This window comes from Mesoplodon densirostris, chromosome 6 (assembly GCF_025265405.1).
Source record: "Mesoplodon densirostris isolate mMesDen1 chromosome 6, mMesDen1 primary haplotype, whole genome shotgun sequence".
Classification (NCBI taxonomy): Eukaryota; Metazoa; Chordata; class Mammalia; order Artiodactyla; family Ziphiidae; genus Mesoplodon; species Mesoplodon densirostris.
The window spans coordinates 111,586,079-111,598,895 of record NC_082666.1 but is presented as its reverse complement, the minus strand read 5'-3'; the positions used below and the strand labels follow the sequence as shown (position 1 = coordinate 111,598,895).

Genomic DNA, 12,817 nt, shown 5'->3' with positions numbered 1-12,817 from the left:
ATGCATGTGCTGGCCTCTGCCTGAGACATCTTGCACAGGTCTTCCCGCAGCCCCACTTCCCACCTCAGGCTATGCACCAGCACACCCACACCTTTCTTCTGATTTTTCTGTAGCACTAAGCCACCAGGCATAACCCAACACCTGTCTGTCGACTGTCATTCCAGCTCCATAAAAATACGGCTCTGGTCACCCTTGCACTGGCCCATTCTACAAAATTGTAAAATGAAATGATAAAATCTAAGTAGTGAGCTGGACACACACCCCTGCCCTGGAGTGAGCAGGAACTTCTGATGGACCAGACACCGTGCTTTGGTAAGCTCAGAAGCTCAGACCAGAGAGAGGAGATCAAGACGGAGGAAGAGAAGGACGCCTTCTACTAGTTCACCTCCCTCTATGAACACTTCAAAAACATATCAAATGTGGAGCAATTCTCACTAAAATCAAACCAAAGGCTGGCAGGAAGACTCTTATACAACCAAGGCGGTAAAGATCCACATGGAGTTGGGTAAGAAGCGATCAGGTCAGAACTGGCACCCCTAGTAGGGGGACACAGAAGTAGAGAGGGGTTACAAGGGCTTGGAGATCCTCCCTGGGGAGTGAGCCGTTTGAACACATATTGGGCGATAACAAACCTAGAATTCACTTGTGAAGAGTGTGAACACTCTTGCTTACTCCTAGGGACAAGACAGAGGAAGCAGACTGAAACTGCCTGGGACTCTGGTCAACTGTTCCAACACGTGCCCTAGCCCACGCTGAACACCCACTCCGGCACCTCTAGCTCCAGCACAGCTTCCCACTAGGTCCAAGGCTGCTGTCACGGAGGAAAGTGTGCATGTGTGGGAGACAGAGCTGGCCCTGACCCAGCCCTGCATCTGAATGGGGTGGGAGCAGCCATTACTGGTGTTCACAGAGGTGGCAAATCAGTCCAGACTGGAGCTCTGACTGGTGTGCAGGGACGGCACCAGCACACACACACCGGCCTACATCAGGCACCACTCAGACACTCTTGCTCCGGCATGGATCTCCACTGGTGCCAAGGTGCCATTGTCGGGAGGGTGGAGAGTACACACTCAGAGGGGAAGGAGGTAGCTCAGACCCCACCCTCAGGGATTCGGCTCCAGACCTCGGGACCAGACACCGCTCCTAATAGGGCAGTGATGACCACTGAGCACAGGAGCAGCCCCAGATCATATCTGGCCCTGCCTTCACCCTCTCCATCTCCATCCCCACCTACCACCAAGGTGATACCAGTCAGTGCACTCTGGGGGAAGACATGACCAATGCTCACTTCAGATCCAGCTCTCCCGCCAAAGCCACTGGGCAGACAGACTGCACAGAGATGCTCCCACACGAGTACAACCCTCCAAGACGAAGACAGGTTAACTGTTTCACCTAATTTCATAGAGACAACGTTAAGCAAAATGCAAATACAGAGGAATTTGTTTGAAATGAAAAAATGATGAAAATAAAGAAACCTGAAACATCAACTAATGAAACAGAGATAAACAGTTTACCAGGAAGAGTTCAAGGCATTAGTAAAAAGAATGCTAAATGAACTAAGGAAAAGAATAGATGAGCACAGTAAGAATTTTAACAAAGAAGTAGAAAGTGTAAAAAATAAACAGTCAGAGATGAAGAATACAACAACTGAAATGAAAAACACACTAGAAAGATTTAATAGCAGACTAAGTGATACAGAAGAATGCATTAGAGATCTGGGAGAATAATGGAAATCATCCAATCAGAACAGAAAAAGAATATAAAAAAATGAGAACACTTTAAGGGACCTCTAGGACAACATCAAGCATACTAACATTTGCATTATAGGGGCTCCAGAAGAAAAGAGAGAGAAAAGTGTCAAAAATGTATTTGATGAAATTATGGCTGAAAACTTCCTGAACCTGCAGAAGGAAACAGATATCCAGGTACAGTAAGCAGAGAATGTCCCAAACAAGATGAACTGAAAGAGACACACACCAAAATGTACCATAATTAAAATGGTAAAAGTTAAAGACAAAGAGACAATTTAAAGGCAGCAAGAAAAAAACAGAGTCATATACAAAGGAACACCCATAAATCTATCAGCTGATTTTTCTGCAGAAACTTTGCAGGCCAGAAGGGAATGGCATGACATATTTAAAGTGCTGAAAGGGCAAAATCTACAACCTAGGATACTCTACCCAGCAAGATTATCATTCAGAATTAAAAGAGCGATAAAGAACTTCTCAGATAAGGAAAAACTAAAAGAGTTCATCAATACTTAAACCACCCTAAAAGAAGTCTTAAAAGGTCTTCTCCAAGTGGAAAAAAAAGGCTATAACAAGATGTAAAAATTTATAGGAAAGGAAAAATCCCACCAGTAAAGGCAAATATATAGTAAAGTCTGTGGATCAGCTTACATAAGTTAGTACAAGATTAAAAGACAAAAATTTAAAAAAAAAAGACAAAAATTAGCAAGTCAACTGTAACTACAATAAACAGCTAAGGGATAAACATGAAGATGTAAATATGACATCAAAAACACAAAATGTGGCGACTTCCCTGGCAGTCCAGTGGTTCAGACTCCACGCTTCCACTGCAGGGGGCATGGGTTTGATCCCTGGTCATGGAACTACGATCCCACATGTCGCTCAGCATGGCCAAAAAAAAAAAAAAAAATGACCCACAAAATGTGGGGGAGAGGAGTAAAAAAATGTAGATTGTTTAGAATGTGTTTGAATTTAAATGACTATCAGTTTAAAACAAGTAGATATATAGGTCAACATATATGAACCCCAAGGTAACCACAAATCAAAATCCTACGATACACAAAAAATAGGGAGAAAGTAACACGAGCATACCACTAAGGAAAATCATCAAACCACAAGGGAAGAAACTAAAAGAAGAAGAAAAGAATATAGAATGACAAAAACCAGAAAACAAGTAACAAAATGGCAGTTAAATACATACCTATATGTAATTACTTTAAATGTCAATGGACTAAATGTTCCAATCAAAATACATAAAGTGGATGACTGGATAAAAAACAAGACCCACCTATGGGCAAGAGACTCTCTTTAGAGTGAAAGACACACAGACTAAAAGTGAGGAGACGGAAGGAGATATTTCATGGAAGTGAAAATGATAAGAAAGCTGGTAGCGATACTCATATCTTACAAATTAGACTTCAGAAGAAAGTGTAAAAAAGACAGAGAAGGGCATTATATAATGACATAGTGATCAATACAAGAAGAGAATATAACATTAATTAATATATATGCACCCAATATAGGTGCACCTAAATATGGAAAGCAAATATTAACAGACAGAAAAAGGAGAAATTGACAATAGAATAATAGTAGGAGACTATAACACCCTACTTACATCAAGGGACATATCATATAGAAAGAAAGTCAATAAGGAAATAGTGGTCTTAAATGACACATTCGACCAGTTGGCCTTAATAGATACCTACAGGACATTCCATTCAAAAACAGCACAATATACATTCTGTTCAAGTGCATGTGAAACATTCTCCAGGACAGATCACAGGCTAGGCCACTAAACAAGTCTTAACAAATTTAGAAAACAGAAATTACATCAAGCATTTTTTCTGACAACAAAAGTATGAAACTAGGATTCAATTACAGGAAGAAAAATGGAAAAAACAAAAACATATGGAGATTAAACAATATCCTATTATAAAGACAATGGGTCAATGAAGAAATCAAAGAGGAAATCAGAAAACATGTGGAGAAATGAAAATAAAAACACAACTTTCAAAAATCTATGTGACACTGAAAAGTGGTTCTAAGAGGGGAGTTTATAGCAATATAGGCCTACCTCAAAAAGAAAGAAAAATCTCAAATAAATAACCTAATTTACTGTCCAAAGGAATTAAAGAACAAACAAAGCCCAAAGTCAGCAGAAAAAAGAAATAATAATGATCAGAGAAGAAATGAATAAAACAGAGACCAAGAAACAACATAATAATCAATGAAAACAAGAGCTGGGGTTTTTTTTAAAAGACAAACAAAATTGATAAGCCTTTATCCAGGCTCATTAAGAAAAAAAGAGAGAGGACTCAAACAAAATAAGAAATGAAAGAGGAGAAATTACAACTGATATCACAGAGGTATGAAAAATCATAAGAACAGTTATACAGCAACAAACTGGACAACCTAAAAGTGGATAAAAAATCCTAGAACCACACAGTCTTCTAAGACTGAATCAGAAAGAAATAGACAATCTGAATAGACTGGTCACTAGTAGTGAAATTGAATTCATAATCAAAAAACTGCCAGCAAACAAAGGTCCAGGACAAGATAGATGGCTTCACAGGGAAATTCTATCAAATATATAAAGAAGAGCAAATACCTAGCCTTCTCAAACTATACCAAAAACTGACGAGGAGAGAACATTCCCAAATTCATTCTACAAGGCCACCATTATCCTGATATCAAACCGAGAAAAATACACTACAAAAGAATTACAGGCCAATAACAAGAATATAAAAAGATGTGCAACATTGCTAATTATTAGAGAAATGCAAATCAAAACTACAATGAGGTACCACCTCAAACCAGTCAGAATGGCCATCATTAAAAAGTCTAAAAATAATAAATGCTGGAGAGGATGTAGAGAAAAGAGGACTCTCCTACACTGTTGTTGAGAATGTAAGTTGGTGCAGTCACTATGAAAAACAGTATGGAGGTTCCTCAAAAAGCTAAAAATAGACTTGCTATATGATCCAGCAATCCCACTACAGGGCATATATCCAGACAAAACTATAATTCAAAAACATACACGCACCCCCTATGTTCATAGCAGCACTATTCACAATAGCCAATACATGGAAACAACCTAAATGTCCATTGACAGATAAATGGACAATGAAGATGTGGTACAAAAAAAGGGAAGAAATGGTACAGATATACAATGGAATACTACAGCCATAAAAAAAAGAACAAAATAAGACAGCAGAAGCAAGAACTACAAGCCTGCAGCCTGTGGAACAAAAACCACACTAACAGAAAGACAGACAAGATGAAAAGGCAGAGGGCAATGTACCAGATGAAAGAACAAGATAAAACCCCAGAAAAACATCTAAGTGAAGTGGAGATAGGCAACCTTCCAGAAAAACAATTCAAAATAATGATAGTGAAGATGATCCAGGACCTCGAAAAGGAATGGAGGCAAAGATCGAGAAGATGCAAGAAATGTTTAACAAAGATCTAGAAGAATTAAAGAACAAACAGAGATGAACAACACAATAATTGAAATGAAAAATATACTAGAAGAAATCAATAGCAGAATAACTGAGGCAGAAGAATGGATAAGTGACCTGGAAGACAGAATAGTGGAGTTCACTGCCGTGGAACAGAATAAAGAAAAAAGAATGAAAAGAAATGAAGACAGCCTAAGAGGCCTCTGGGACAACATAAAACACAAGAACATTCGCATTATAGGGGTCCTAGAAGGAGGGGAGAGAGAGAAAGGACAAGAGAAAATATTTGAAGAGATTATAGTCAAAAACTTCCCTAACATGGGAAAGGAAATAGCCACCCAAGTCCAGGAAGTGCAGAGAGTCCCATACAGGATAAACACAAGGAGAAACACGCCGAGACACATAGTAATCAAATTGGCAAAAATCACAAAGAAAAATTAATGAAAGCAGCAAGTGAAAAACGACAAATAACATACAAGGGAACTCCCATAAGGTTAACAGCTGATTTCTCAGCAGAAACTCTACAAGCCAGAAGGGAGTGGCATGATAGACTCAAAGTGATGAAAGGGAAGAAACTACAACCAAGATTACTCTACCCAACAAGGATCTCATTCAGATTCGATGGAGAAATCAAAAGCTTTACAGACAAGCAAAAACTAACAGAATTTAGCACCATCAAACCAGCTCTACAACAAATGGTAAAGGAACTTCTCTAAGTGGGAAACACAAGACAAGAAAAGGACCTACAAAAACAAACCCAAAACAATTAAGAAAATGGTCATAGGAACATACATATCAATAAATACCTTAAATGTGAATGGAATAAATGCTCCAACCAAAAGACACAGGCTTGCTGAATGGATACAAAAACAAGACCCATATATATGCTGTCTACAAGAGACCCAAATCAGACCTATGGACACATTCAGACTGAAAGTGAGGGGATGGAAAAAGATATTCCATGCAAATGAAAATCAAAAGGAAGCTGGAGTAGCAATACTCATATCAGATAAAATAGACTTTAAAATAAAGAATGTTACAAGAGACAAGGAAGGACACTACATAATAATGAAGGTATCAATCCAAGAAGAAGATATAACAATTATAAATATATATACACCCAACATAGGAGCACCTCAATACATAAGGCAACTGCTAACAGCTGTAAAACAGGAAATCGACAGTAACACAATAATAGTGGGGGAACTTAACACCTCACTTACACCAATGGACAGATCATACAAACAGAAAATTAAGAAGGAAAAACAAGCTTTAAATGACACAATAGACCAGATAGATTTAATTGATATTTATAGGACATTCCATCCAAAACCAGCAGATTACACTTTCTTCTCAAGTGTGCACAGAACATTCTCGAGGATAGATCACATAATGGGTCACAAATCAAGCCTCAGTAAATTTAAGAAAATTGAAATCATATCAAGCATCTTTTCTGACCACAATGCTGTGAGATTAGAAATCAATTATAGGGAAAAAGAATAAAAAACACAAAACACATAGAGGCTAAACAATACGTTACTAAATAACCAAGAGATCACTGAAGAAATCAAAGAGGAAATAAAAAAATACCTAGAGACAAATGACAATGAAAACACTATGATCCAAAATCTATGGGATGCAGCAAAAGCAGTTCTAAGAGGGAAATTTATAGCTATACAAGCCTACCTCAAGAAACAAGAAAAATCTCAAATAAACAGTGTAACGTTAAACCTAAAGGTACTACAGAAAGAAGAACAAACAAAACCCAAAGTTAGCAGGAGGAAAGAAATCATAAAGATCAGAGCAGAAATAAATGAAATGGAAACAAAGAAAACAATAGCAAAGATCAATAAAACTAAAAGCTGGTTCTTTGAGAAGATAAACAGCATTGATAAACCATTAGCCAGGCTCATCAAGAAAAAGAGGGAGTGGACTCAAATCTATAAAATTAGAATTGAAAAAGTAGAAGTTACAACAGACACTGCAGAAATACAAAGCATCCTAAGGGACTACTACAAGCAACTCTATGCCAATAAACTGGACAACCTGGAAGAAATGGACAAATTCTTAGAAAAGTATAATCTTCCAAAACTGAACCAGGAAGAAATAGAAAATATGAACAGACCAATCACAAGTAATGAAATTGAAACTGTGATTAAAAATCTTCCAACAAACAGAAGTCCAGGACCAGATGGCTTCACAGGTGAATTCTACCAAAGATTTATAGAAGAGCCAACACCCATCGTTCTCAAACTCTTCCAAAAAATTGCAGAGGAAGTAACACTCCCAAATTCATTCTATGAGGCCACCATCACACTGATACCAAAACCAAAGATACTACAAAAAAAGAAAACTACAGGCCAATACCACTGATGAATATAGATGCAAAAATCCTCAACAAAATATTAGCAAACAGAATCCACCAACACATTAAAAGGATTATACACCATGATCAAGTGGGATTTATCCCAGGGATGCAGGGATTCTTCAATATACGCAAATCAATGTGATATACCATATTAACAAATTGAAAAATAAAAACCATAGGATCATCTCAATAGATGCAAAAAAAGCTTTCGACAAAATTCAACATGCATTTATGATAAAAACTATCCAGAAAGTGGGCATAGAGGGAACCTACCTCAGCATAATAAAGCCATATATGACAAACCCACAGCAAACATCATTCTCATTGGTGAAAAACTGAAAGCATTTCCACTAAGATCAGGAACAAGACAAGGATGTCCACTCTCGCCACTATTATTCAACATAGTTTTGGAAGTCCTAGACATGGCAATCAGAGAAGAAGAAGAAATAAAAGGAATACAAACTGGAAAAGAAGAAGTAAAACTGTCACACTTTGCAGGTGACATGATACTATACATAGAGAATCCCAAAGATGCCACCAGAAAACTACTAGAGCTAATCAATGAATTTGGTAAAGCTGCAGGACACAAAATTAATGCACAGAAATCACTTGCATTCCTATACACTACTGATGAAAAATCTGAAAGAGAAATTAAGGAAACACTCCCATTTACCATTGCAACAAAAAGAATTAAATACCTAGGAATAAACCTACCTAGGGAGACAAAAGACCTGTATGCAGAAAACTGTAAGACACTGTTGAAAGAAATTAAAGATGATACCAACAGATGGAGAGATATACCATGTTCTTGGATTGGAAGAATCAATATTGTGAAAATGATTATACTACCCAAAGTAATCTACAGATTCAATGCAATCCTTATCAAATTACCATATGGCATTTTTTACAGAACTAGAATAAAAAATCTTAAAATTTGTATGGAGACACAAAAGACCCTGAATAGCCAAAGCAGTCTTGAGGGAAAAAAACGGAGATGGAGGATTCAAACTCCCTGACTTCAGGCTACCTTACAAAGCTACAGTAATCAAGACAATATGGTACTGGCACAAAAAGAGAAATATAGATCAAAGGAACAGGATAGAAAGCCCAGAGATAAACCCACACGCCTATGGTCAACTAATCTATGACAAAGGAGGCAAGGATATACAATGGAGAAAAGACAGTCTCTTCAATAAGTGGTGCTGGGAAAACTGGACAGCTACATGTAAAAGGAATTAGCACACTCCCTAACACCAAACACAAAAGTAAACTCAAAATGGATTAGAGACCTAAATGTAAGACAGGACACTGTACAACTCCTAGAGGAAAACATAGGAAAAACACTCTTTGACATAAATCACAGCAAGATCTTTTTTGATCCACCTCCTAGAGTAATGGAAATAAAATCAAAAATAAACAAATGGGACCTAATGAAACTTAAAAGCTTTTGCACAGCAAAGGAAACTACACACAGGATGAAAAGACAACCCTCAGAATGGGAAAAAATATTTCCAAACAAATCAACGGACAAAGGATTAATCTCCAAAATATATAAACAGCTCATACAGCTCAATATTAAAAAAAAAAAACAACCCAATCCAAAAATGGGCAGAAGACCTAAATAGACATTTCTCCAAAGACGACATACAGATGGCCAAGAAGCACATGAAAAGCTGCTCAACATCACTGATCATTAGAGAAATGCAAATCAAAACTACAAGGAGGTATCCCCTCACACCAGTTAGAATGGGCATCATCAGAAAATCTACAAATAACAAATACTGGAGAGGGTGTGGCGAAAAGGGAACCCTCTTGTACTGTTGGTGGGCATGTAAACTGATACAGCCACTATGGAGAACAGTATGAAGGTTCCTTAAAAAACTAAATATAGAATTACCATATGACCCAGCAATCCTACTACTGGGCAAATACTCAGAGAAAACCATAATTCAAAAAGACACATGCAGCCCAATGTTCATTGCTGAGCTATTTACAATAGCCAGGACATGGAAGCAACCTAAGCGTCCATCAAGAGATGAATGGATAAAGAAGATGTGGCACATATATACAGTGGAATATTACTCAGCCATAAAAAGAAACGAAATTGAGTTATTTGTAGTAAGGTGGATGGACCTAGAGTCTGTCATACAGAGTGAAGTAAGTCAGAAAGAGAAAAACAAATAGCGCACGCTAACATATATATATGGAATCTAAGGCAAAAAAAAAAAAAAGGTCATGAAGAACCTAGGGTTAAGATGGGAATAAAGACACAGACCTACTAGAGAATGGACTTGAGGATATGGGGAGAGGGAAGGGTAAGCTGTGACAAAGTGAGAGAGTGGCATGGACATATATACACTACCAAATGTAAAATAGATAGCTAGTGGGAAGCAGCCACATAGCACAGGGAGATCAGCTCGGTGGTTTGTGACCACCTAGAGGGGTGGGATAGGGAGGGTGGGAGGGAGGGAGACGCAAGAGGGAAGAGATATGGGGACATATGTATATGTATAACTGATTCACTTTGTTATAAAGCAGAAACCAACACACCATTGTAAAGCAATTATACTCCAATAAATATGTTTTAAAAAAAAGATGTGGTACATATATACAATGGAATATTACTTAGCCATAAAGAGGAACAAAACTGGGTCATTTGTAGAGACGTGGTTGAATCTAGAGACAGTCATACAGAGTGAAGTAAGTCAGAAAGAGAAAAACAAATATCGTATATTAACGCATATATGTGGAATGTAGAAAAATGGTACAGATGAACCACTTTGCAGGGCAGAAATAGACACACAGATGTAGAGAACAAACATATGGACACCAAGGGGGAAAAGCAGCAGGGGGTCGGGGGGTGATGAATTGGGAGATTGGGACTGACATGTATACACTGATGTGTATAAAATGGATGACTAATAAGAACCTGCTGTATAAAAAAAATAAATTAAATAAAATTCAAAAAAAAGAAAAGCAAGATGCAGAAAAGTGTGAATAATATGACCCTGTTTTTGTAAAACAACAATAAAAATATTTCATGTACATCTATATACGTGTCTATACAATTATATGAGCATTTTTTTAAAATGAAAAAAGAAAAAAAAGAACAAAATAATACCATTTGTAGCCACATGGATGGAACTAGAGATTATCATACTAAGTGAAGTAAGTCAGACAAAGACAAATACCATATGGTATCACTTACATGTGGAATCTAAAATATAACACAGGGCTTCCTTGGTGGCATAGTGGTTGAGAGTCTGCCTGCCGATGCAGGGGACACGGGTTCATGCCCCGGTCCGGGAAGATCCCACATGCCGCGGAGTGGCTGGGCCTGTGAGCCGTGGCCGCTGAGCCTGCGCGTCCAGAGCCTGTGCTCCGCAACGGGAGAGCCCACAACAGTGAGAGGCCCACGTACCACACACAAAAAATAAAAATAAAAAATATATATATAACACAAATGAACTTATCTTTGAAACAGAAATGGACTCACAGACATAGACAACAGACTTATGGTTGCCAAGGGGGAAGTGGGGTGAGGGAGGGATGGATTGGGAGTTTGGGATTAGCAGATGCAAACTATTATATATAGAATGGATAAACAACAAGGTCCTACTGTATAGCACAGGGAGGGAACTATATTCAATATCCTACAATAAACCATAATGGAAAAGATTTTTTTTTTTTTTTTTTTTTTTTTTTGCGGTATGCGGGCCTCTCACTGTTGTGGCCTCCCCCGTTGCGGAGCACAGGCTCTGGACGCGCAGGCTCCGGACGCGCAGGCTCAGCGGCCATGGCTCACGGGCCCAGCCGCTCCGCGGCATATGGGATCCTCCCAGACCGGGGCACGAACCCGTATCCCCTGCATCGGCAGGCGGACTCTCAACCACTTGCGCCACCAGGGAGGCCCGGAAAAGAATATTTTTAAAAAAGAATGTTTATATAACTGAATCACTTAGCTGTAGAGCAGAAATTAACACAACATTGTAAAACAACACACTTCAATTAAAATTTTTTTTAAAAAAGAAAATTACAGGCCAATATCTATGATGAATATTGATGCAAATGATCAAAAAACATTAGCAAGCCAAATATCAACATAATATATAAAGGATCATACACCATGATAAAGTGGGATTTATTCCATGGATGAAAGAATCCACAAGTCAATCAGTGTGTTACACACACCACATTAATAAAAGGAAGTATAAAAATCACATGATCATCTCAATAGACTCAGAAAAAACATTTAACAAAATTCAACATCCATTCATGAAAAAAACTCTTCTCAAAGTTGGTACACAGGGAACATATCTCAACATAATGAAGGCCATTTATGACAAACCCACATCTAACATCATACTCAACAGCGAAGAGCTAAAAGCTTTTCCTCAAAAATCAGTAACAAGACAAGGATGCCCTCACCACTTCTATTTAACACTGGAAGTTCTAGCCACAGCAACCAGACAAGAAAAAGAAATAAGAGGCATCCAAATTCAAAGGAAAGAAGTAAAATTATCACCATTTGCAGGTGACCTACTATATATAGAAAATTCTAAAGTCTCCACCAAAAAACTATGAGAACTAATAAATGAATTCAGTAAAGCTGCAGAATACAGAATTGATATACAGAAATCTATTGCTTTTCTATACACTAACAATCAAGTATCAGAAAGTAAGAAAACAATCCCATTTAATATTGCACCAAAAAGATTAAAATACCTAGGAATAAATTTAACCAAGGAGGTGAAAGATCTGTAATCTGACAACTATAAAACATTGATGAAGGGGAGAGACCTTCAAGATGGCGGAGGATAAGACATAGAGATCACCTTCCTCCCCACAAATATATCAGAAATACATCTCCATGTTGAACAACTCCTACAGAATCTAATGAACGCTGGCAGAAGACCTCAGACTTCCCAAAAGGCAAGAAACGCCCCACGTACCTGGATAGGGCAAAAGAAAAAAGAAAAAACAGAGACAAAAGAATAGGGATTGGGTTTCCCTGGTGGCGCAAGTGGTTGAGAGTCCGCCTGCCGGTGCAGGGGACGTGGGTTCGTGCCCTGGTCCAGGAGGATCCCGCATGCCACGGAGCGGCTGGGCCCATGGGCCATGGCCGCTGGGCCTGCGCGTCCGGAGCCTGTGCTCCACAACAGGAGAGGCCACAACAGTGAGAGGCCCGCGTACCACAGACAGACAGACAGACAGACAGACACACACACACACACACACACACA

At 38.4% G+C, this 12,817-nt stretch overlaps 1 protein-coding gene across 6 annotated transcripts in view; it reads right to left on the bottom strand.

Annotated features, from left to right (window-relative positions):
• Window positions 1–12,817, bottom strand: part of WNK2 (WNK lysine deficient protein kinase 2) — a 160,328-nt gene that overhangs the window by 44,681 nt on the left and 102,830 nt on the right. The window lies entirely within an intron of this gene.